Here is a 22,769-nt window from a genome sequence, read left to right as displayed (position 1 = left end):
CATCTATTTAAATTTTCCATGATGGATTTGTTAGAAAACCCAACATTCCAAAGAAGCCCAAATTAGAATTGTGAAAACTAATGTATCTGCATGGTGAAAGCAATGGAAATAATCTTTGTTAATAAAAATTAAATAACAATGATAATCAAATATAAGTGTTATATACTGATATTAAATAACAAATATTAAAATAATTGACTCTAATAGAAAATTTAAGGAGAAAAACCATAATTATCCTAATAGATATTGAAAATACATTAATAAAATGAGGTTTCCTTGCACACTGCATCAGATGTTCATTTTTTATTGTTTTTAGGGGCAAACATATTTTCCTCTTCTACTTACAATGGAAAGACAATGTCCCGGAAAGCTTCAAAGCGACAAGTTGCAATGAGAGTCTCTTTGAAATCTGTGAAGTTGACACGATAAATCTGTGATTCTTCTGTTCCTACGAAAAACTGGTGTCCTTCCCCTCAAAGAGTGATAGAAGTGATGGCACCTTGTAACTGGGTTTTCCTTTGAAGAAAAGCAAAGAGGTGAAGTAGACCCATTAAGTCGATGAGTATTTATTAGCCATTTAAGTATGACGGAGGACATAAATCAGGCATGTGACCTGGGATATCCTTCAAGGAGGTGACACAATTGGAAAGGCAGGAGTTTATACACAATTTTGGGTACACAATTTTGGGTACACATGGTCAGTAGAGGGAGAGGCCAGCAGTTTACACTGCTTCATCTGTGAGATATAGTATGAAATAGGTTATGCAGCACAGGTGGAATTAGCATAGAAAAAACATTCTAGGCAGGCATATGGACACAAATAACCATGCAATTAAATACTTGATTAATTCCATTTCTGGGAAATAACCCCAAAATTGGGGGGAAACCTTTGTGTTAAAGGATGCTATTATAATTGTATTTTAAAAGACTAAAAAGTTGGAAACAACCTAAACATACAATTGTAATGAAATAGTTAAATGTTCTTTAAAACCATGATTAAGGGATTATAGAGTACATGCATATTTTACCACAATAACAAAAAGAAAGGTTATGTAGTGATATAGAAAATGTTCATGATGTTTACATCAAGTAAAAAAAGTAGAATATAAAGTTTTATATACAAAATAAGTACAATTATTTTAACATTTATATGAATAACACAGTTAAGAAGAAATAACAAAGTGCTAATAGTGGCTATACTCACTGAAGTTTTCAAAGATTATTTTATGTTCCACATTCCAGATCCCTCTGCTCACCAAATGTTCAATGAATATGAACTTTTTCAAATAAGAATGTATAGGAGGCGGAGCCAAGTTGGCGGTGTGAGTAGGACAGTGGGAATCTCCTCCCAGAAACATGTATATTTTGGAAAATACAACAAATACAACTAATCCTAAAAGAGAGACCAGAAGACACAGGACAACAGCCAGACTACATCCACACGTGCGAGAGCCCAGCGCCTGGTGAAAGGGGTAAGATACAAGCCCCGGCCTGGCAGGACCCGAGCGCCTCTCACCCCAGCCCCCAGTGGGAGGAGACGAGTCAGAGCGGGGAGGGAGAGGGAGCACAGGACTGCTAAACACCCAGCCCCAGCCATCCGCACCAGAGCGCAGATACAGTGTGCATGCATGGAGGGCTGGAAACTAGGGAAACAGGGCAGGAAGACCTCTGAGTGAGTCCCGAAGCTGATGCCCCTGTGACAAAGAAAAGTGAATGATTTTTGAAACTCTTAAAGGGACAGGGATGCAACAGTTGGACCGAAACAACCCAGGTCACAGTCCAGCAGCTGGAAATTCCAAGGAAACCCGGGCACGCTAACCCCCTGGGCAATAGCTCTGAGACCCCTCATGGAGGTAAACAGCCAAACAGCCCCCCGTCCATTACCCCTCCAGGGCATGGCCTTAGCAGAGAAGCAGCCTGAGGCTGGCCACGCCCTAAGCAAGGGAGCTTCCTCCATACGGGCCGGCGGGGCAAGGCACAAAGACCCACTCTACATGCAATTGCCCAACACAAGCCACTAGGGGTCGCAGTTGCCCCAGTAAAGAAAGGCCAGTAGCAAGTGGAAAGTTTGGCTCTCCCAGCTGACAGTCAATAGCAGATATCAACATAAAAAGGCAAAAAAAAAAAAACTGATCCAGACAAAACTAACCCAGACAGCTTCGGCATCTGCTATATCTTCAACTGAGATGGAACCTGGGGAGATAGATTTAACCAGTCTTTCTGAAAAAGAATTCAAAACAAAAGTCATAACCATGCTGATGGACTTGCAGAGAAATATGCAAGAACTAAGGAAGGAGAATACAGAAATAAAACAAGCTCTGGAAGGACTTCAAAACAGAATGGACGAGATGTAAGAGATCATTAATGGACTAGAAAACAGAGAACAGGAATGCAGAGAAGCTGATGCAGAGAGAGATAAAAGGATCTCCAGGAATGAAAGAATTCTAAGAGAGCTGAGTGACCAATCGAAAAGGGACAATATCCGCATTATAGGGGTACCAGAAGAAGAAGAGAGAGAAAAAGGGATAGAAAGTGTCTTTGAAGAAATAATTGCTGAAAACTTCCACAAACTAGGGGAGGAAATAGCCTCTCAGACCAGAGGTACACAGAACTTCCATGACAAGGGACTCAAGGACGGCAACACCAAGACACATAATAATTAAAATGGCAAAGATCAAAGACAAGGACAAAGTATTAAAGGCAGCCAGAGAGAAAAGAAAGGTCACCTACAAAGGAAAACCCATCAGGCTATCATCGGACTTCTCAACAGAATCCCTACAGGCCAGAAGAGAATGGCATGATATATTTAATGCAATGAAACAGAAGGGCCTCTAACCAAGACTACAGTATCCAGCATGATTAACATTTAAATATGAAGGAGGGATTAAACAATTCCCAGACAAGCAAAAGTTGACGGAATTTGCCTCCCACAAACCACCTCTACAGGGCATCCTACAAAGAGTTCTCTAGATGAGAGCACTCCTAAAAAGAGCACAGAACAAAACACCCAACATATGAAGAAGGGAGAAGGAGGAATAAGAAGGGAGAGAAATAAAGAATCATCAGACCATGTTTATAATAGCTCAACAAGTGAGTTAAGTTAGACACTAAGAGAGTAAAGAAGCTAACCCTGGACCTTTGGTAACCACAAATTTAAAGCCTGCAATGGCAATAAGTACATATCTTTCAATAATCACCCTAAATGCAAATGGACTGAATGCACCAATCAAAAGACACAGAGTAATACAATGGATAAAAAAGCAAGATCCATCCATATGCTGCTTACAAGAGACTCACCTCAAACCCAAAGAAATGCACAGACTTAAAGTCTAGGGATGGAAAAAGATATTTCATACAAAGGACAGAGAGAAGAAAGCAGGTGTTGCAATACTAGTATGAGACAAAACAGACTTCAAAATAAAGAGAGTAACAAAAGATAAAGAAGGACATTACATAATGATAAAAGGCTCAGCCCAACAAGAGGATATAACCATTATAAATATATATGCACCCAATACAGGAGCACCAACATATCTGAAACAAATACTAACAGAACTAAAGGAGGAAATAGAATGCAATGCATTCATTCTGGGAGACTTCAACACACCACTCACTCCAAAGGACAGATCCACCAGACAGAAAGTAAGTAAGGACACAGAGGCACTGAACAACACACTAGAACAGATGGACCTAATAGACATCTATAGAACTCTACATCCAAAAGCAACAGGATACACATTCTTCTCAAGTGCACATGGAACATTCTCCAGAATAGACCACATACTAGGCCACAAAAAGAGCCTCAGTAAATTCCAAAAGATTGAAATCCTACCAACCAACTTTTCAGACCACAAAGGCATAAAACTAGAAATAAACTGTACAAAGGAAGCAAAAAGGCTCACAAACACATGGAGGCTTAACAACACACTCCTAAATAATCAATGGATCAATGACCAAATCAAAATGGAGATCCACCAATTTATGGAAACAAATGACAAGAACAACAACACTAAGCCCCAACTACTGTGGGATACAGCAAAAGCAGTCTTAAGAGGAAAGTATATAGCAATCCAGGTATATTTAAAGAATGAAGAACAATCCCAAATGAATGGTCTAATATCACAATTATTGAAATTGGAAAAATAAGAACAAATGAGGCCTAAGGTCAGCAGAAGGAGGGACATAATAAAGATCAGAGAAGAAATAAAATTGAGAAGAATAAAACAATAGCGAAAATCAATGGAACCAACAGCTGGTTCTTCGAGAAAATAAACAAATTAGATAAGCCTCTAGCCAGACTTATTAAGAGGAAAAGAGAGTCAACACAAATCAACAGAATCAGAAATGAGGAAGGAGAAATCATGACGGACCCCACAGAAATACAAAGATTTATTAGAGAGTACTATGAAAACCTATATGCTAACAAGCTGGGAAACCTAGGAGAAATGGACAACTTCCTAGAAAAATACAACCTTCCAAGACTGACCCAGAAAGAAACAGAAAATCTAAACAGACCAATTGCCAGCAACGAAATTGAAATGGTAATCAAAAAACTACCAAAGTACAAACCCCCCGGGCCAGATGGATTTACCTCGGAATTTTACCAGACATACAGGGAAGACATAATACTCATTCTCTTAAAGTTTTCCAAAAAATAGAAGAGGAGGGAATACTCCCAAACTCATTCTATGAAGCCAATATCACCTTAATACCAAAACCAGGGAAAGACCCCACCAAAAAAGAAAACTACAGACCAATATCCCTGATGGACGTAGATGCAAAAATACTCAACAAAATATTAGCAAACCGAATTAAAAAATACATCAAAAGGATCATACACCATGACCAAGTGAGATTCATCCCAGGGATGCAAGGATTGTACAACATTCAAAAATCTATCATCATCATCCACCACATAAACAGAAAGAAGGACAAAAACCACATGATAATCTCCATAGATGCTGAAAAAGCATTTGACAAAGCTCAACATCCATTCATGCTAAAAACTCTCAGCAAAATGGGAATAGAAGGCAAGTACCTCAACATAATAAATGCCATATATCATAAACCCACAGTCAACCACTATACTGAACAGCAAGAAGGTGCGAGGTTTTCCTCTGATATCGGGAACTAGACAGGGATGCCCACTCTCCCCACTGCTATTTATCATAGTACTGGAGGTCCTAGCCATGGCAATCAGACAAAACAAAGAAATACAAGGAATCCAGATTGGTAAAGAAGAAGTTAAACTGTCACTATTTGCAGATGACATGATACTGTACATAAAAAACCCTAAAGACACCACCCGAAAACTACTAGAACTGATATCAGAATACAGCAAAGTTGCAGGATACAAAATTAACACACAGAACTCTGTAGCTTTAATATACACTAACAACAAACCAATAGAAAGAGAAATCAGGAAAACAATTCCATTCACAATTGCATCAAAAAGAATAAAATACCCAGGAATAAACCTAACCAAAGAAGTGAAAGACCTATACTCTGAAAACGACAATTCACTCTTAAGAGAAATTAAAGGGGACACTAGCAAATGGAAACATCCCGTGCTCATGGCTAGGAAGAATTAATATTGTCAAAATGGCCATCCTGCTCAAAGCAATATACAGATTTGATGCAATTCCTATCAAATTACCAGCACCATTCTTCAATGAACTGGAACAAATAATTCAAAAATACATATGAACACCCCGAATAGCCAAAGCAATCCTGAGAAAGAAGAATAAAGTAGGGGGGATCTCACTCACAAACTTCAAGCTGTACTATAAAGCCATAGTAATCAAGACAATTTGGTACTGGCACAAGAACAGAGCCACAGACAGGTGGAACAGACTAGAGACTCCAGACATTAACCCAAACATACATGGTCAATTAATATTTGATAAAGGAGCCATGGACATACAATGGCAAAATGACAGTCTCTTCAACAGATGGTGCTGGCAAAACTGGACAGCTACATGTAGGAGAATGAAACTGGACCATTGTCTAACCCCATATACAAAAGTAAACTCAAAATGGATCAAAGACCTGAATGTAAGTCATGAAACCATTAAACTCTTGGAAAAAAATCATAGGCAAAATCCTCTTAGACATAAACATGAGTGACCTCTTCTTGAACATATCTCCTCGGGCAAGGAAACCAACAGCAAATACGAACAAGTGGGACTATGTTAAGCTGCAAAGCTTCTGTACAGCAAAAGACACCATCAATAGAACAAAAAGGAACCCTACAGTATGGGAGAATATATTTGAAAATGACAGATCTGATAAAGGCTTGACATCCAAAATATATAAGGAGCTCACACGCCTCAACAAACAAAAAACAAATAATCCAATTAAGAAATGGGCAGAGGAACTGAACAGACAGTTATCCAAAAAAGAAATACAGATGGCCAACAGACACATGAAAAGATGTTCTACATCGCTAATTATAAGAGAAATGCAAATTAAAACTACAATGAGGTATCACGTCACACCAGTAAGGATGGCTACCATCCAAAAGACAAACAACAACAAATGTTGGCGAGGCTGTGGAGAAAGGGGAACCCTCCTACACTGCTGGAGGGAATGTAAATTAGTTCAACCATTGTGGAAAGCAGTATGTAGGTTCCTCAAAATGCTCAAAACAGACTTACCATTTGACCCAGGAATTCCACTCGAAGGAATTTACCCTAAGAATGCAGCAATCAAGTTTGAGAAAGACAGATGCACCCCTTTGTTTATCGCTGCACTATCTACAATAGCCAAGAATTGTAAGCAACCTAAATGTCCATTGGTAGATGAATGGATAAAGAAGATATGGAACATATACACAATGGAATATTACTCAGCCATAAGAAGAGGGCAAATCCTACCATTTGCAGCAACATGGATGGAGCTGTAGGGTATTATGCTCAGTGAAATAAGGCAAGCAGAGAAAGAGAAATACCAAATGATTTCACGCATCTGTGGAGTATAAGAACAAAGGAAAAACTGAACGAACAAAACAGCAGCTGAATCACAGATCCCAAGAATGGACTAAAAGGTACCAAAGGGAAAGGGACTGGGGAGGATGGGTGGGTAGTGAGAGATAAGGGGGGGGGGAGAAAAAGGGGGGGTATTAAGATTAGCATGCATAATGTGGGGGGTCTGAGAAAGGGGAGAGCTGTACAGCACAGAGAGGACAAGTGGTGATTCTGCCGCATTTTGCTATGCTGATGGACGGTGACTGTAGAGGGGTTTGTGGGGGGGACCTGGTATAGGGGAGAGCCTAGTAGACATAGTGTTCTTCATGTAAGTGTAGATTAATGATAACAAAAAAAAAGAAAGAAAGAAAACGGGGATTACTCCCTGATTGGATAAATCTAACTGTAAATCAACGATTAATGCATGCTTTAAATGTCCTTAATTTTGATCACTTAAAGGGTGTCAGATGATCGGCTATGGAGGTACATTTTTCTGATACTATTCCCTTCTCTTAAAAAAAAAGCAGTTCATGTGTGTTGACCTCCAATGAGTTCTACACAATGGTATAAAGGGCATATCAAAGTGTGGGCAAAGGGTCTGTTTGTGTTTATACAGAGGATCAAAGCCTAATTTGGCTACGAAGGAAATGAACTATGATACGATATGAAGAAGAACTTCCAACATCAGCACTCTCTGGAAGAGTGATACTAGAAGATGATCATCAAAAACCTCAACAAAGCTCCAGGCGCTGCTACAGTTGTAGCTGCATTCATCCCACCAGTTCCTGGACTTGCCATGGGAATGAAGAAGGAGATATTTAAGCTGGCCTGTGCATACAGTAAAACAACAAATTTGACTGGATCTATACTGTTGGAACTCAACCAAGAATTAGGAGAAGTGCAAGTTGTAGCGCTCCAAAATCTTATAGACTATCTACTGTTAAAAGAACATATGGGATGTGAACAGTTCCCAGGAATGGGTTGTTTTAATTTGTCTGATTTCTCTCAGACTGTTCAAGTTCAGTTGGACAATATCCATCATATCATAGATAAATTTTCACAAATGCCTAGGGTGCCTAACTGGTTTTCTTGGTTTCACTGGAGATGGCTGGTAATTATAGTTCTGCTTTGGTTATGTAACTGTATTCCTATTATGTTAATGTGTGTATGCAATTTAATTAGTTGTTTAAAACCTATACATGCTTAAGTCTCTACAAGAAAATATGTCAAAGAAATCAATCTTCCCATGTTTTCTTCTGTCTGCTACTTCCATAGCTTTTCTTCTTCTTTCCTAATTACAACCCTTAAACAGAATTTGTGCCTCATATCGAATTTACCGAGTATCACAATTCTTCCAAGTGGTAAAGATACCTCAAGACAATTGCTGGGCATAAAAGCCACAGGGCATAAATCTGCAAAGAAGTAAAAAGCTAACCTTTGCAAACAATATGGCTTCTCTCTCACTTACCAACTTTACATTTTCCTGTATGGACCCGGAAGATGACTGATTAGCCAGAGACGGGTGAGATTCCTCAAGGGAGGAACAACCTAAGACAGGCACAGTCGCAGGGGGGCCAGAAGTTGAGAAATTGGGGATCAACAGAGGAGAACCTCACACCCCTGTTTTGAGAGAAATTTCTGCATCCGTGGATGTCTTATTGCCCTTGTCTAACTTGGATTAACACTTAGTCTACAGGCACACACCTGATCATCTACATTTGCTCTCTTACAACACTGAACTATGTTTTCTTCCTTTATCTTGCATCTACCTACCACTTCAGGATTTTATTTAAAAAATAAATAAATAATAATAATAATCATAAGGGAGAAATGTGGGATTCACATATAAATCAAGTATAAAAATCAAACGAATATTCATATTTGACCTGATTGTTTATAGTTCATAATGTGTGATCAAAACCGAAAGTTTCTGTGATGACTTCCCTTGTACTGTTCACCATGTAAGAACTTATTCACTATGTAAGGCTCTGTTCACCATGTAAGAACTTGTTCGCTATGCTTCAGATGATTGGAGACTGATGAGAATTAGGCTTGGGGTGGATTAATGATGGTGCATTGAGCATTGAGTCCCCTATACAGAATTTTATTGTTGTTAACAACCATTTGATCAATAAATATGAGTGATGCCCTCTCAAAAAAAAAAAAAAGAAAGATAAAAACTTGGTTTCAGTTCTCAGTCACCACCTGGAACTCTGAAGAAACTCAGGACCTCTTCCAGTGGGGTCTTCCAGGACCCCATCCTTCAGCTGTTTGCCAAGAATAATCTCCAGAATTACAAACCTATGTAATGTGTAATTATTTTGTAATAATTTGTAATAAAATAAAGTAATATTTTAATATGCAACAGACATAAGTTCCCCCTTATCACTCATCTTTGGTCAGGAATCTTTTGGTTATTCCTATTTATTTTGCAATATAAACTTTAAAGTCAGCTTGACTGGTTAAAAATCATTTTTAGTGGAATAGTATTAAATGTATAGATTAATTTCAGGCAAAACAATTTTTATATACTACATTATATCTCCTTTCTAAACAAGGGTATGTTTCTCCATGATGGTTCCTTTTATGTTTCCCAGTAGCATTTTCAATTTTTCTTCATAAAGAGCTCCTACATGTATTATTATATTTATTCCTGGGTATTTTTAAATCCTTTTTATTGCTATTTCCTACTCCATCACATCAAAAGAGTCATAAATATGCATTAATACAGTCTCCTGGTCTTTTAACGGATTCATCTTCTGTATTTAACTCCCTCTGGAATTTATTTTGGTGCATAATGTGATTCTAGTAGCTAAACAGTATCTTTTTTTGCTCAAAAGGTCAATGTATTTAGTGAATAAATGATTTCTTTCATTTTAATTGTGATCATTCCCTTTTTATATACTAAGTTCTCATAATACTAAGGTTGCGTTTGGGTGGAGGTGATCTTTTCCTACTTAAAAAAATGTGTGTATATATATATATATTTTTTAAATTGCAGTCTCCTTATAAACAATCACATGGCTATCCATATGGAAAAAGTCAAGTTAGATCCCTATTTCACACCATCCTAAAACAATATACTCCAGGTAGATCAAGGATATCAATGTGAAAAACAAGACTTGATGTATACACACATTGTAGTAAATAATGACTTCCTAAATATGACATGAAAGAGCAAATCCTAACAGAAAGGCTAATATATTCAAGCACTTATGTTAAAAATTAAAGAATTCTAATGACAAAAGAGAAAATGAAAAGAAAATCCAAACCAGAGATATTGGCAATGTAACAGACGAAGGATTATATTCAGGGTACACAAAGCACTATTGCAAAGAAATATGAAACACACAAGCTGCCCAACAGAAAAATGAGCAAAGGATATGAACAGGCAATTTATGATGGAGGAAATTGAAAAGCTAATAAACATATGAAAGATATGTAACCTCACACGTAATCAAAGGGGAATGCAAATTATATCCAAAATGAGACACCCCTTCATCTCCATCCAAGTGACTAAATTTAAAAAGGCTGGCAACACCCAGCACTGGTGGTGATGTGAAGTGGGTGGAACATACTCTGATTCATGGGAGGGTAAACTGGTAGAATTGCTCTGGAAAACAACGTGTTCATATTGAGTATGGTTGAATATGCACATACACTAGGACCCAGCCATTCCCCACTTTGGTATATAACCTAAGGAAATCCTTGTAACTGCACTCGTGGGCCTCTACTCAGGTGTGCACTGTGGCATTGTTTGTATTAGCAAAAAGTTAGAAATAAACTAAAAGGCATCAAGAGGGAAATAGATAACTAATATTGGCATGTATACACAAGGGAACAGTGGGGTTAGCATGAATTAATCAACATGAATCAACATCGATACACTGCACAAATAATGTCAGATGAAAAAAGCAGGTTTCAACATGTGCACAATGTGCTGCTATTTATGTAAGATAAAACATGCAAATTGTTTTGTATATAATGTTTATATAGTATAGTATATAATATAAGTTGTTTATATATAGTATAGATATATATAGTGTGTTTATTACTTTGTTAATGTACACATTTTTATATATAGTTATTATTGCTGTTTTCAGTTTAGGGAGTCTGCAAAATAGGAATATCATGGGCTTATTTACTCCAGTTAATTGATTAATGTGGCTATTCTTGTGTCATTACAAACTGTTAGGAACTACAGTTTTATAATGTTTTCATAGGCAACATAACTATATTTAGTTTGATTAAATAAAAATTTCCTGTCAAAAGACAATACCTAGAAGAATAAAGTACAGTTATATATTTATACTCTCAAGTTAAAATTCATAAACTATTGCATAACTACAATGAGTGTTCTAGTGTCACAATGATAAAAGGGGCTTTGTTTTTGCTCCTCATTTGTTTCCACATGAAAAATAAACACGATTACCTTGTACTGCTCCAGGAGGAGGTCATTCCCCACCCAGGGCAAGTTCCCTATAAATATGGTGAGACAGAATAAAGGCAATGGCAAGAAGCTGGGCATCAGGAGGGGTTCATGCCACGTTCATTCGCTCGGGCACTGCTCCTTCCCGCTCTCCGGCAAAGGCTTACTCCTCTCCTAGCTCCGGGGTTCCACGGCTTCCCTCTGCCAGCCGCCATTCTTTCCTAGTTCTCCCTCCACACTTGCCTTTTTGGCTCTCTCCCATTCTCACGGCTCCTGTTCAGACCACTCTCTCCCCGCTCTCAGGGCCCTCTACTTCCCCGCCCCTAGAACTGGGAGGAGCTCTGTGAGTGGGCCTCTGAGGACTGGCAGATGCCTGACCAATTATGTGCAAGGAACTGAGGACCTGAGAAAATGGGTGTTTCTTTCTGCCTCTCCCCTAGGCCAATACTCCCAAGACCCGTGAGCCTCTCTGTCCCCAGTAAGGGCCCCATAGATGTGTGAACAGGCTCTTATATATATGTATATACAATAGGTGCTATTAAGGCGAGGGGAATCCTGGTCAGAAATTTCCATTTTCTCCACACCTGGTTTTAAGGCCTCTAAAATCAAATGTCAGGCCCTCTTTCCTATGTAATGCTGCCGGTCTCTGAAACCGAGGCCATTTTTGCCATTCCCCATTCAGGCCCCACATTCTTCACCTTCTTCTGGTGTTCACACTATTCTTGCTACTCGGAATACTCTACTCCTCGGTTTTTATCCACTGACTTCTACCCAGCTTTAAAGATTACTTGAATTGACCCTTCCTTGACCTCACTCAAGCCTAGAATAGAATCTTTCTCCCAAACTTTCATAACATTTTGCTTATTCTCTTTAATGAGTATAGCCTTTTTAAGTAAACATTTTTCACTGAAGACAAAAATACAGAAAACTCATTAATTTTTTACCAACACACCAATTTAATGATATCCCAGACCAAGAAGTAGATTACTACCACAACCCAGCCATTTCCCATGTGCCTTCTCCCAGTCTACATCTCCCAAAGGGTGATTGCTGTTTTGATTTCTATTCCCATAAATTAATTTTCCTCATTTTAGAACTTCATATGAATGGGATTATATGGTATGTATTCTTTTGTGTCTGGATCTTTTCATTCAAATGTTATGTCAGGGAGCTCCATTCATGCTGTTGCATGTAGCAGTAGGTCATTTTTTTGTCATTGCTGCAGAATACTCTATTGTATGAATATAACACAATTTATTTGTCCTTTCTACTTTTGATGGAAATTTTGGTTGTAGTTTTTAGCTATGTGAAATAATGCTACTATAAATATTTCCACAGATATACTTTTGGTACACATTTCTATTGCATATATTATAGCATTTAGAGGCTTATTAAAAGTCTTTAAGAGGTATTCAGACTTTATCCTAAAGGAGACAGTTAGAGTTAAGGTTTGGCTATGCAGATGTTCTTTGTATCATCTAAAAATAAATGCAAAACAATGGAAATTATGCTAAATTCTTAAGAACAAGGCATTGTTTAAATAAATGGTCACATTATGCAACAGAATATTATATTGAAGTATTATGTTCAAAATCATGGCATAGAGTATATGTACCACTAAAAAAGATTTATAAGGCATATTGTTAAGTGGAAAAAAGACTGATTATGAGAGTATACATACAGCACTGGGAAACAGTCTGACTATAAGAGAATATATATACAGCATGAGTCTACTTTTATTTTTAAAATATTTATAGGGAATTTTGGGGAACAAGGGTGGTGGTGTAGGAAGGCGAGGCAAAAACCTCCTACCAAAATCACATAGAACACAAAAATAAAGCAAATACAACTAGGCCTGAAATCAACCTGAAGACTGAAGAACTAACTGATCACCTACATCTGGGAAAGAAGAGAAGACCCTACAAAAAAGGATAACGTGACAAAGCCATGATCCAGTGGGACCCAATCCCAGACCATAGGTGGGAGGAAGAGGAACGGAGCACAGAGGGAGTAGACGACCAGGACCCTGAACACCTGGCCCTGGAGATCAGCTCCGGGAACATAAGCCCACACTGCACAGTGCCCTGGTGATTGGTGAGGCTGGACAACAGAGACAGGTGGAACACTCAGGGAGGCTGAGAACCCAGCCACCTGTGGAGAAAAGTCACTCTACAGGCCCCCCTGAGAAGGAAAACAGAGCAGGCAGTTTGAAAGACTTCCCAGCAGTGAGAGGGGTGCCAGAGGGGCAAGGATTGCCCAGTGCTCTCTGTTTAGGAGAAAGGTCAGGTGAATAATACCTCCCCAGCTTGCCCTCCTCAGCCCAACAGGTTAGGAGCCATCAGGAGCTTCAGATGCTCCATCCTCCTCTCTAGCAACTCAGCCCAGAGACTCCTTGAAGTGGCACATGGACTGCTGGCTGGCAGTGAAATCACACTTTATTTCCAGATAGGCAGAGTGAGAGCCCCCAGCCTGCTCAGCCTTATTTTGGGCCAGCTGGGGAGATGTATGCAAGAGCCATCCCTGGGAGCTCTTTCTTCCTGGCAGGCACTGGTCCTGTTCACCAGCCACCACCATCACAGGAGGCTGCCTGGAGGGAAGCTCAGCCCACAACAGCTCCAGCCCTGCAGCCCATCGCACATGAGCAGCCCAGCCCCAGGAGCAATTTCCTCCCCACAGGTACAGGTCCCACTTGCTGCCTCCACCCAGCCATTGCTGAAGGACAGAGTGAGGGCAGCTCTGCCCACAACAGCTCCAGAGAGTATTCTCCCTGCTCCTGTGATCAGCTGATGGCCCACACAACCCACCTGAAATCAGAACACTATGAGCAAGGCAGGCAGGTGCCATACTCACTGCATACAAACAGCTGGAGTTCCCACACAGAAAATTGAGCTTCTGAGTACTAGAAGCCTCCTACACAAATCTATTACCCCATTAGAAACACTAAAAAAAAAAAAAGAAGAGACAGAGGAATTTGGCCCAAACAGAAATTCAAGAAAGACACCAGAAAGAGGGCTCAGTGAAACTGAAATCACCAAACTTCATGATAATGACTTCAAAATTAAAGTCATAAATAGATTTACAGAAAAGTATTCAAGATCTCAAGGAGGACTTCAACAAAGAGACAGACATCCTCAAAAAAAGCCAACCAAAGCTGAAGAATACAGTATCTGAAGTGAAACATACAGTGGGGGGATTTAAAAGTAGATTAGATGAGGAGCAGGAGACTGTAAATTAAACAGAAATTAGAGAACAAGGAAACAAAGAAGCTGAGGAACAGAGAGAAACAGTATCTCTAGGAATGAAAGAATAATAAGAGAGCTGTGTGACCAATACAAATGGAACAACACTCACATTATACGGGTACTGGAAGAAGAAGAGAGAGACAAAGGGATAGAAAGTGTCTTAGAGGAAATGATTGTTGAAACCTTCCCCAATCAAAGGAAATAGATCAGGAACCCTAGAAAGACAACACCAAGACATATCATAATTAAATTGGCAAATATCAAGGACAAGGAGAGAGTACTGAAAGCAGCGAAAGAGAAAAAAGATCACTTAAAAAGGAAACCCCACCAGGCTATGAGCAGAAACTTTACAGGCTGGAGTGTCATGATATATTTAACTTAATGAAACAGAAGGGCCTCCAACCAGCAATACTCTACCAGGCAAGATTATCATTTAAATTTGAAGCAGGGATCTAACAATTTCCATATAAGCAAACATTGATGGAATTCATCACCACCAAGCCATTTCTATAAGATCTCTAAAAGGGACTGCTCTACATGGAAATGATCCTAAGGCTAAATAGTTGTCACCAGAGAAAATGAACCTACAGTAAAGGTAGTAGACTAATTTATTACTAAGCAAATGCAAAATTAAATAAACTACTCACAAAGTTAGTCAAGGGATACACAAAGAGTACAGAATATGACAACTCATAAATAAAGAGTGGAGGAGGAAGAAGAAGGGGAGAAAAAAAACCCTTTCAATTGTGTTTAAAATAGACTAATAAAGTAATTTAACATAGACTGTACGATAGTAAGGAAGCTATTTTTGAACCTTTGGTAACCACAAATCTAAAGCTTGCAATGGCGATAAGTACATATCTATGGATAATCACCCTAAATGTAAATGGACTGAATGTACCAATCAAAAGACACAGCTGCAGAATGGGTAAAAAACCAAGACCTGTCTATATGCGACTTACAAGAGACTCACTTCAGATCCAAAGACATACACAAACTAAAAGTGAAGGGGTGGCAAAAGATATTTCATGCAATAGGGAGAAAAAAGCAGGAGTGGCAGTAGTTATATGAGAGAAAATAGATTTCAAAACAAAGAAAGTAACAAGAGACAAAGAAGGACATTATATAATGATAAAGGTGTCAGTCTAAAAAGAGGATATAACCATTATAAATATCTATCTATGCAACCAATATAGGAGCACCTAAATATGTGAAACAAATATTAATGGGATTAAAGGGGGAAACAGAATGCAACACATTCACTTTAGGAGACTAACACGCCAGTTACACCCATAGACAGATCAACCAAACAGAAAACAGGTAAGGAGACAGAGCACTGAACAATACATTAGAACAGATGGACCTAACAGACATCTACAGACTATTCCTCCCAAAAGCAGCAGGATATATACATTCTCCTCAAGTGTACATGGAATGTTTTCAAGAGTACATCACATACTAGGCCACAAAAAAGAGCCTCAGTAATTTCAAAAAGATTGAAATTGTGCCAACCAGCTTCTCAGACCACAAAGGTACAAAACTGGAAATAAATTATTCAAAGACAACAAAAAAGCCTACAAACACATGGAGGCTTAACAACATGCTCTTAAATAATCAATGGATCAATAACCAAATTAAAACAGAGATCAATTAATATATGAACAGAAATTAAAGCAACAGCTTAACAGCCCAAAACCTGTGGGATACACCAAAGGCAGTTCTAAGAGGAAAGTATATATCAATAAAGGCTTACCTCAAAAAAGAAAAACAATTCCAAATGAACAGTCTAAACTCACAATTAAACTAGAAAAAGAAGAACAAATGAGGCCCAAAGTCAGTAGAGGAAGGGACATAATAAAGATCAAAGGATAAATAAATAAAATTGGGAAGAATAAAAACAGAATCAAAGAAAGCAGGACTGGTTCTTTGAGAAAATAAACAAAATAGATAAATCCCTGGCCAGACATATCAAGAAAAAAAGAGAGTGGACACACATAAACAGAATCAGAAATGAAAAAAGGAAAAATCACAATAGACACCATAGAAATATAAAGAATTATTACAGAATACTATGAAAAATTATATGCCAAAAAATTGAACAATGTAGAAGAAATGAACAACTTTCTAGAAAAGTACAACCTTCCAAGACTGATTCAGGAAGAAACAGAAAATGAGAACAGACAATTACCAGCAATGAAATTGAATTGGTTATCAGAAAACTACCCAAGGACAAAATTCCTGGACCAGATGACTTCACTGCTGAATTTTGTCAAACATTTTGAAAAGACCTAATACCCATCCTCCTTAAAGTATTCCAAAAAGTAGACGAGGAGGAAATACTTCAAACTCATTCTATGAGGTCAGCATCACTCTAATACCAAAACCAGACCAAGACACCACAAAAAAAGAAAATTATAGACCAATATCCCTGATGAACATAGATGCAAAAATACTCAACAAAATATTATCAAAATGAAATTCAAAAATACATCAAAAAAATCATCCATCATGACCAAGTGGGATTTATTCCAGGGATGCAAGGATGGTACAATATTAAAAAATCAATCAACATCATACACCACACCAACAAAAAGAAGGACAAAAACCACATGATCATCTTAGTAAATGGCGAAAAAGTATTTGACAAAATTCACCATCCATTCATAATAAAAATGCTCAACACAATGGGTACAGAGGGTGTGTACCTGAGCATAATAAAGGCCATATATGACACACCCACAGCCAACATCATACTTAACAGCAAAAAGCTGAAAGTTTTTCTTCTAAGATAGGGAATAAGACAAAGATGCCCACTCTCACCACTGTCATTCAACATAGTAAGGGAGGTTCTAGCCATGGCAATCAGACAACACAAAGAAATAAAAGGCATCCAAATTGGTAAGGAAGAAGTTCAACTGTCACTGCTTGCAGACTACTTGATATTATACATAGAAAACCCTAAACACTCCACCAAAAAACTATTAGAACTAATAACTGAACTCAGCAAAGTTGCAGGATACAAAAATTAATACACAGACATCTGTTGCATTCCTATATACTAACAACAAATTAGCAGAAAGGGAAATCGTGCAAACAACTCCATTTACAATTGCATCAAAAAGAGTAAAATACCTAGGAATAAACCTAACCAAGGAGGTGAAATACTTATACCATGAAAACTACAAGACACTCATGAGAGAAATTAAAGTAGACACCAATAAGTGGAAATACATTCCATCCTCATGGATAGGAAGAATTAATATTGTCAAATGGTCATCCTGTCTAGCAATGTACAGATTCAATGCAATCCCTATCAAAATACCAACAGCATTCTTCAACAAACTAGAACAAATAGTTCTAAAATTCATATGGAACCACAAAAGACCGCAAATAGCCAAAGCAATCCTGAGAAGGAAGAACGAAGCTGGGGAGATTACCCTCCCTAACTTCAAGTTCTACTACAAAGCCACAGTAATCAAAACAATTTGTACTGGCACGAGAACCAACCCATAGATCAATGGAACAGAATAGAGAGCCCAGATATAAACCCAAGCATATATGGGCCATTAATATACGATAAAGGAGCCATGGATATACAATGGGGAAGTGACAGCCTCTTCAACAACTGGTGTTGGCAAAACTGGACAACTACATATAAGAGAATGAAACTGGATTATTGTGTAACTCCATACACAAAAGTAAATTCAAAATGGATCAAAGACCTGAATGTAAGTCATGAGATCATAAAACTCTTAGAAGAGAACATAGGCAAAAATCTATTGAATATACACATTTTCCTGAACACATCTCCCCAGGCAAGGGAAACAAAATAAAAAATGAGGAAGTGGGATGACATTAAACTAAAAAGCTTCTGTACAGCAAAGGACACCATCAGCAGAACAAAAAGGCATCCTAAAGAATGGGAGAATATCATCATTAATGACTTATCCAATAAGGGGTTAACATCCAAATTATATAAAGAATCCACATGCCTCAATATCCCAAAACCAAATAATCTGATTGAAAAATGGGCAGAGTATATGAACAGGCACTTCTCCAAAGAAGAAATTTGGGTAGCCAACAGGTACATGAAAAGATGCTGCACATCGCTAATCAACAGGGAAATGCAAATTAAAAAGACAATGAGATATCACCTCACATCAGTTAGGATAGTCAACATCCAAAAGACAATGCTGGCGAGGATGCGTAGAAGGTGGAACCCTTCCTACATTGTTCGTGGGAATGTAAATTCATTCAACCATTGTGGAAAGCAATATGGAAGTTCCTCAAAAAACTAAAAATAGAAACACCATTTGACCCAGGAATTCCACCCCTAGAAATTTATCTGAAGAAAACAAGATCCCTGATTCAAAAAGACATATGCACCCCTATGTTTGTGGCTGCACTATTTACAATAGCCAGGATACGGAAACGACCAAAGTTTCCATCAAACAGATGAATAAAGAAGATGTGGTACATATACACAATGGAATATTTTTCAGCCATAAAAAGAAATCCTACCATTTGCAACAACATGGATGGATCTAGAGAGTATTATTATGCTTAATGAAATAAGCCAGGCGAATAAGGACAAGTACCCAATGAACTTCACTCATTTGTGGAGTATAAAAACAAAGCAAAACTGAAGTAACAAATATAGCAGCAGACTCACAGACTCTGAGAAGGTACTAGCAGTTACCATAGGAAAGGTGTTGGGGAGGGATTAAGGGGCAATATAATTGACAATCACAATATGGGTAGGTCTTGGGAAGGCAGTACAGCACAGAGAAGTAATGACTCTATAGCATCTTAGTACACTGATAGACAGTGACTGCAATGGGGTGGGGTGGATTCGATAATATGGGTAAATGTTGAAACCACAATGTTGTTCATGTGAAACCTTCATAAGACTGTATCTCAATGATACTTTAATAAGAAATATTTATATGTAAATACATAGTTGAAACGATCACACCAAAAGTTTAATAGTGATATATTTGGGGAATGGAACAATGGCTGATTTTTCTTTTGGTTTCACTGTATTTTTCCAATTTTCTATACTCCCATTCCTATGTATGTAGTTACCCCTGTATTCTCAGTGCATAGTTAAGTATTGAGCATGTACGTATAACTGTATATTTGACTATATGAAAGAATATCAATTGTCGCAAAACCAACAAAGTATAAACAGTTCAATTCATTTGGAACATTTTAAAAGATCAAGATCATTAATAATCGCCATGGAACACATCACGATACAGTATACCATATATTTACTCTAGGAGCTCTACAAAACAGCATGAGTGCAGTTGCAGAGCTGTTTGAGGTTTCACACTGGTAACCAGTGTGCCCCCTTTGCACTCCCTGTCAGTCACTCACTTCCTTTACCAATGGTGTGGTAAACAGCTCTAAAGATGGCTAACATCTCAGTTGTACTAAGTGCCCACTTTCTATTAGAGACTACTAAAGTAAACAAAGCGTCAAGACCTAAGTCCCAGAATGTGCCTAAAGCATTTTTAGTCATTGATTAATCGACATATACATTATTAAAATTTTATAGCTTTCAGGAATCACAATGAACTTTTTAAAAAGTTTGCTCTTTCTAAAATACCGAAATGCCTGTTTTCATTCTTCTCAAAAAACAAAAACAAAAACAAAACAAAATAGCCTTTTTCCCCCTTGATGTTCAAATGCGCAGCATAAATAAGATTTGAGCAGACCAACCAGACCTCCTCTGACCAAAGCATCTTTCCCCTCCAGCTACCCCTGGCGTCCCCTTCGCCTCCTATTGTCGCCTGAAATCGACGGTTAGAATCCTTTCTTCGCGTTAGAGGACAAGACCTTCTCAAACGGTTGCTCAAATACACGTTCCTTCCCCTGCCCTTTCTCACTGATACGTCAACTGGTATTTTGGAAGTTAGTTGGTCCCAGCGGCAGATACAGACTCCATAACCTAGTGGTTTGGAAGGGGCGGGAAGATTTGAGAGCTGCGAAGGAAATAGAGCGACGGGAGAGCTGACCTAGTGGGATAAGGGCCACAACCTTCCGTATTCATCCTTCCAGCCCTGAGAGGAGAGGCATTTGGCTCCTTTTAGGTGCTGGCAAAAACCGTCCCACTCCTTGAGGCTCGGAGCGAGGAGGTGACTCTGAGACTTTGTCCTGGAGAGGCTGTCTGCGCCCCCTGTGCTTGGCCCTAGCCTGTGCTCATGCCAGTGTCCCACACTGCCTTCCAGGTGGCACCCGGTGTCTTACTGCTCCTGATTGTGTCACAAGATCCCGGGGTTCTGTTCGAAGCCTCACCATTGAAGCCGATGACGGCCTCTAGCTCCAGATCGGCCACGTCTGCATCGGGCGAAATTCGTTTCTCCATCTCCCGGAGACTCGGTTCATTTTCCTCAGCCTCCCGTGCAGCGTCTTTAGGTCGTTATGGTAACGGTTTGCGCACGCGCGCCAGCTTCACGCGTGCGCTGTAACCTAGCCTGCGGAATTCGGAGTTTTCGTTCAACAAATGCAGAGGGCTTTTTCCTTCCTATTTCTCTGAAAATTTAACAGGCGCTAAATGCACAGAATAAATTCCCTCCTGTATGTAAAGAGTCCGTGACCTTTTTGGTAACTATATAATCAAGCACCTAATGGCACTTAGGGGAAGGCTGCTGGAAAATAATATATAGCTTACTTCTTTGGGTCTCCGTTTGCAGCCGAATTTTTTAAAGCTTTATTGAGGTATAATGTACATATCAAGATTCATTTAAGTGAGTTTTGGTAGATCCATACAGTTGTGTATCTCTACAGTCCACTTTTTTGTTTTTCTTTCAGTTTTAAGCAGGATAAAACTTTAACTGCTAGAGTAACAAGTAAAATTTGGTAAATTTTAAGCATCTTGAGATGCTCCCACTTTCCTAGGAAAATGCTTAGATTTTGTTCAACAACCGTTTTCTTTTCACTGCGCCCAGCTGTTCCCATCTCTTAGTGGGAGCAGACTGCTGCAACTTAATGTTCCATGGGGGTCCGGTTTCCTTTCTTTATCACAGTTTTGAGGCCTTAGTGTATATTTACTTTGCAAACTCCAGGTTCCGGTCGCTCACGGGTCTAAGAGTGGAGTGTGAGCCTCGCGGGCTGCCGTAGTCAGCTGCCGCGAGCAGGAAGTGTCCGGGGAGTGGGCGGAGACTGCACGATGGCCCCGGATCCCTGGGGAGCCCCGGGTGAGGGCCGCCGCGCTCGGAGAGCCCTTCGGGGAGGCCGGGCTTCCTGGGACTGGGCGAATGCTAGGTTTTGGGGCTAGAGGATTTTCGGGATGAAGGGAAGAACGGCGAAGACCCTTTCCCTGCTGAGGGGGACCTTGCCGCATCCCTTGGGTGCTTGCAGGTGTGGCCTGGGAAGGACAGTGTGTTCCCGGGAAGCGGAGGCTAAGTGGCGAATCTCTGAACATTTCTCCAGCCCATATCGGCTGCATCTCGCCGCGGTGATTTCCCGCCCATCCTGCTTGTGCAGCTGGCTGGGGCAGGCTTCCCTGGACTCCTGTGAAAACAAGTAACCTTTTTGTGGAATGCCGCCAGCCTATCTGGTGAACCCGTTATTTCACTGGTGGAGAAAACGAAGTTGAGAATTCATGGTCAAGCAAGCCCGTTAGTAACCAGTTGGCTCTAGGACCTAGGATCTTGTTGACCCTTCAAAAAAGTTGTAGGACTTTGGCAGAGAAATTACGCATTTTTAAATAAGGCTTTTTATCGTTAACTGAGTATCATGATTCTTTCTAGGGAAGCAATTTATGCAGTAAAACAATAACTGCCAGAAGGGTCATTTATTAAAAAATTAAGTGCCAAGGAGTAATGATGAAATACACAAGTTCTGATCCCGGGGAACCTATTGTTATCCTATATCAATCTTGAGATTTTTGTTTAGTAATTGGAAACATATAACAGTTTTATAAAGTTCTTGTTGGAGTGTATGTCTTATGTTGGTGTTTTTAATATAATTTATAATTTTTTAACTTGCAGACAGTATGCGTATGAGAATGGATTGCAGGGTCGAAGTTAGCACTGTCCGAGGATCTAGGTTAACCTGGGTCAATGGCTTAATTGGTTTAACACGAATTTTTTCCTACATAATTTTAACAATCTATACACATGGATA

General features: G+C 39.1%; 1 protein-coding gene across 2 annotated transcripts in view; it reads right to left on the bottom strand.

The window, feature by feature from the left end:
* The window catches only part of LOC140849025 (cilia- and flagella-associated protein 52-like), a 41,476-nt gene extending 20,419 nt beyond the window's left edge, over nucleotides 1-21,057 (bottom strand). For both annotated transcript variants that reach the window (XR_012130479.1, XM_073234817.1), the window contains exons 1-2: nucleotides 20,937-21,057; nucleotides 346-516 (exon numbers count right to left, since the gene is read on the bottom strand). The gene's annotated coding sequence lies outside the window, so the exon portion shown is untranslated. The remainder of the gene's footprint in view (nucleotides 1-345; nucleotides 517-20,936) is intronic.
* Nucleotides 21,058-22,769: the final 1,712 nt, after the last annotated feature.

The sequence above is a fragment of the Manis javanica genome, chromosome 4 (genome assembly GCF_040802235.1).
Source record: "Manis javanica isolate MJ-LG chromosome 4, MJ_LKY, whole genome shotgun sequence".
Lineage (NCBI taxonomy): Eukaryota > Metazoa > Chordata > Mammalia > Pholidota > Manidae > Manis > Manis javanica.
Note: the sequence above shows the minus strand (reverse complement) of the source record. Positions and strands in the feature narration are given on the sequence as shown.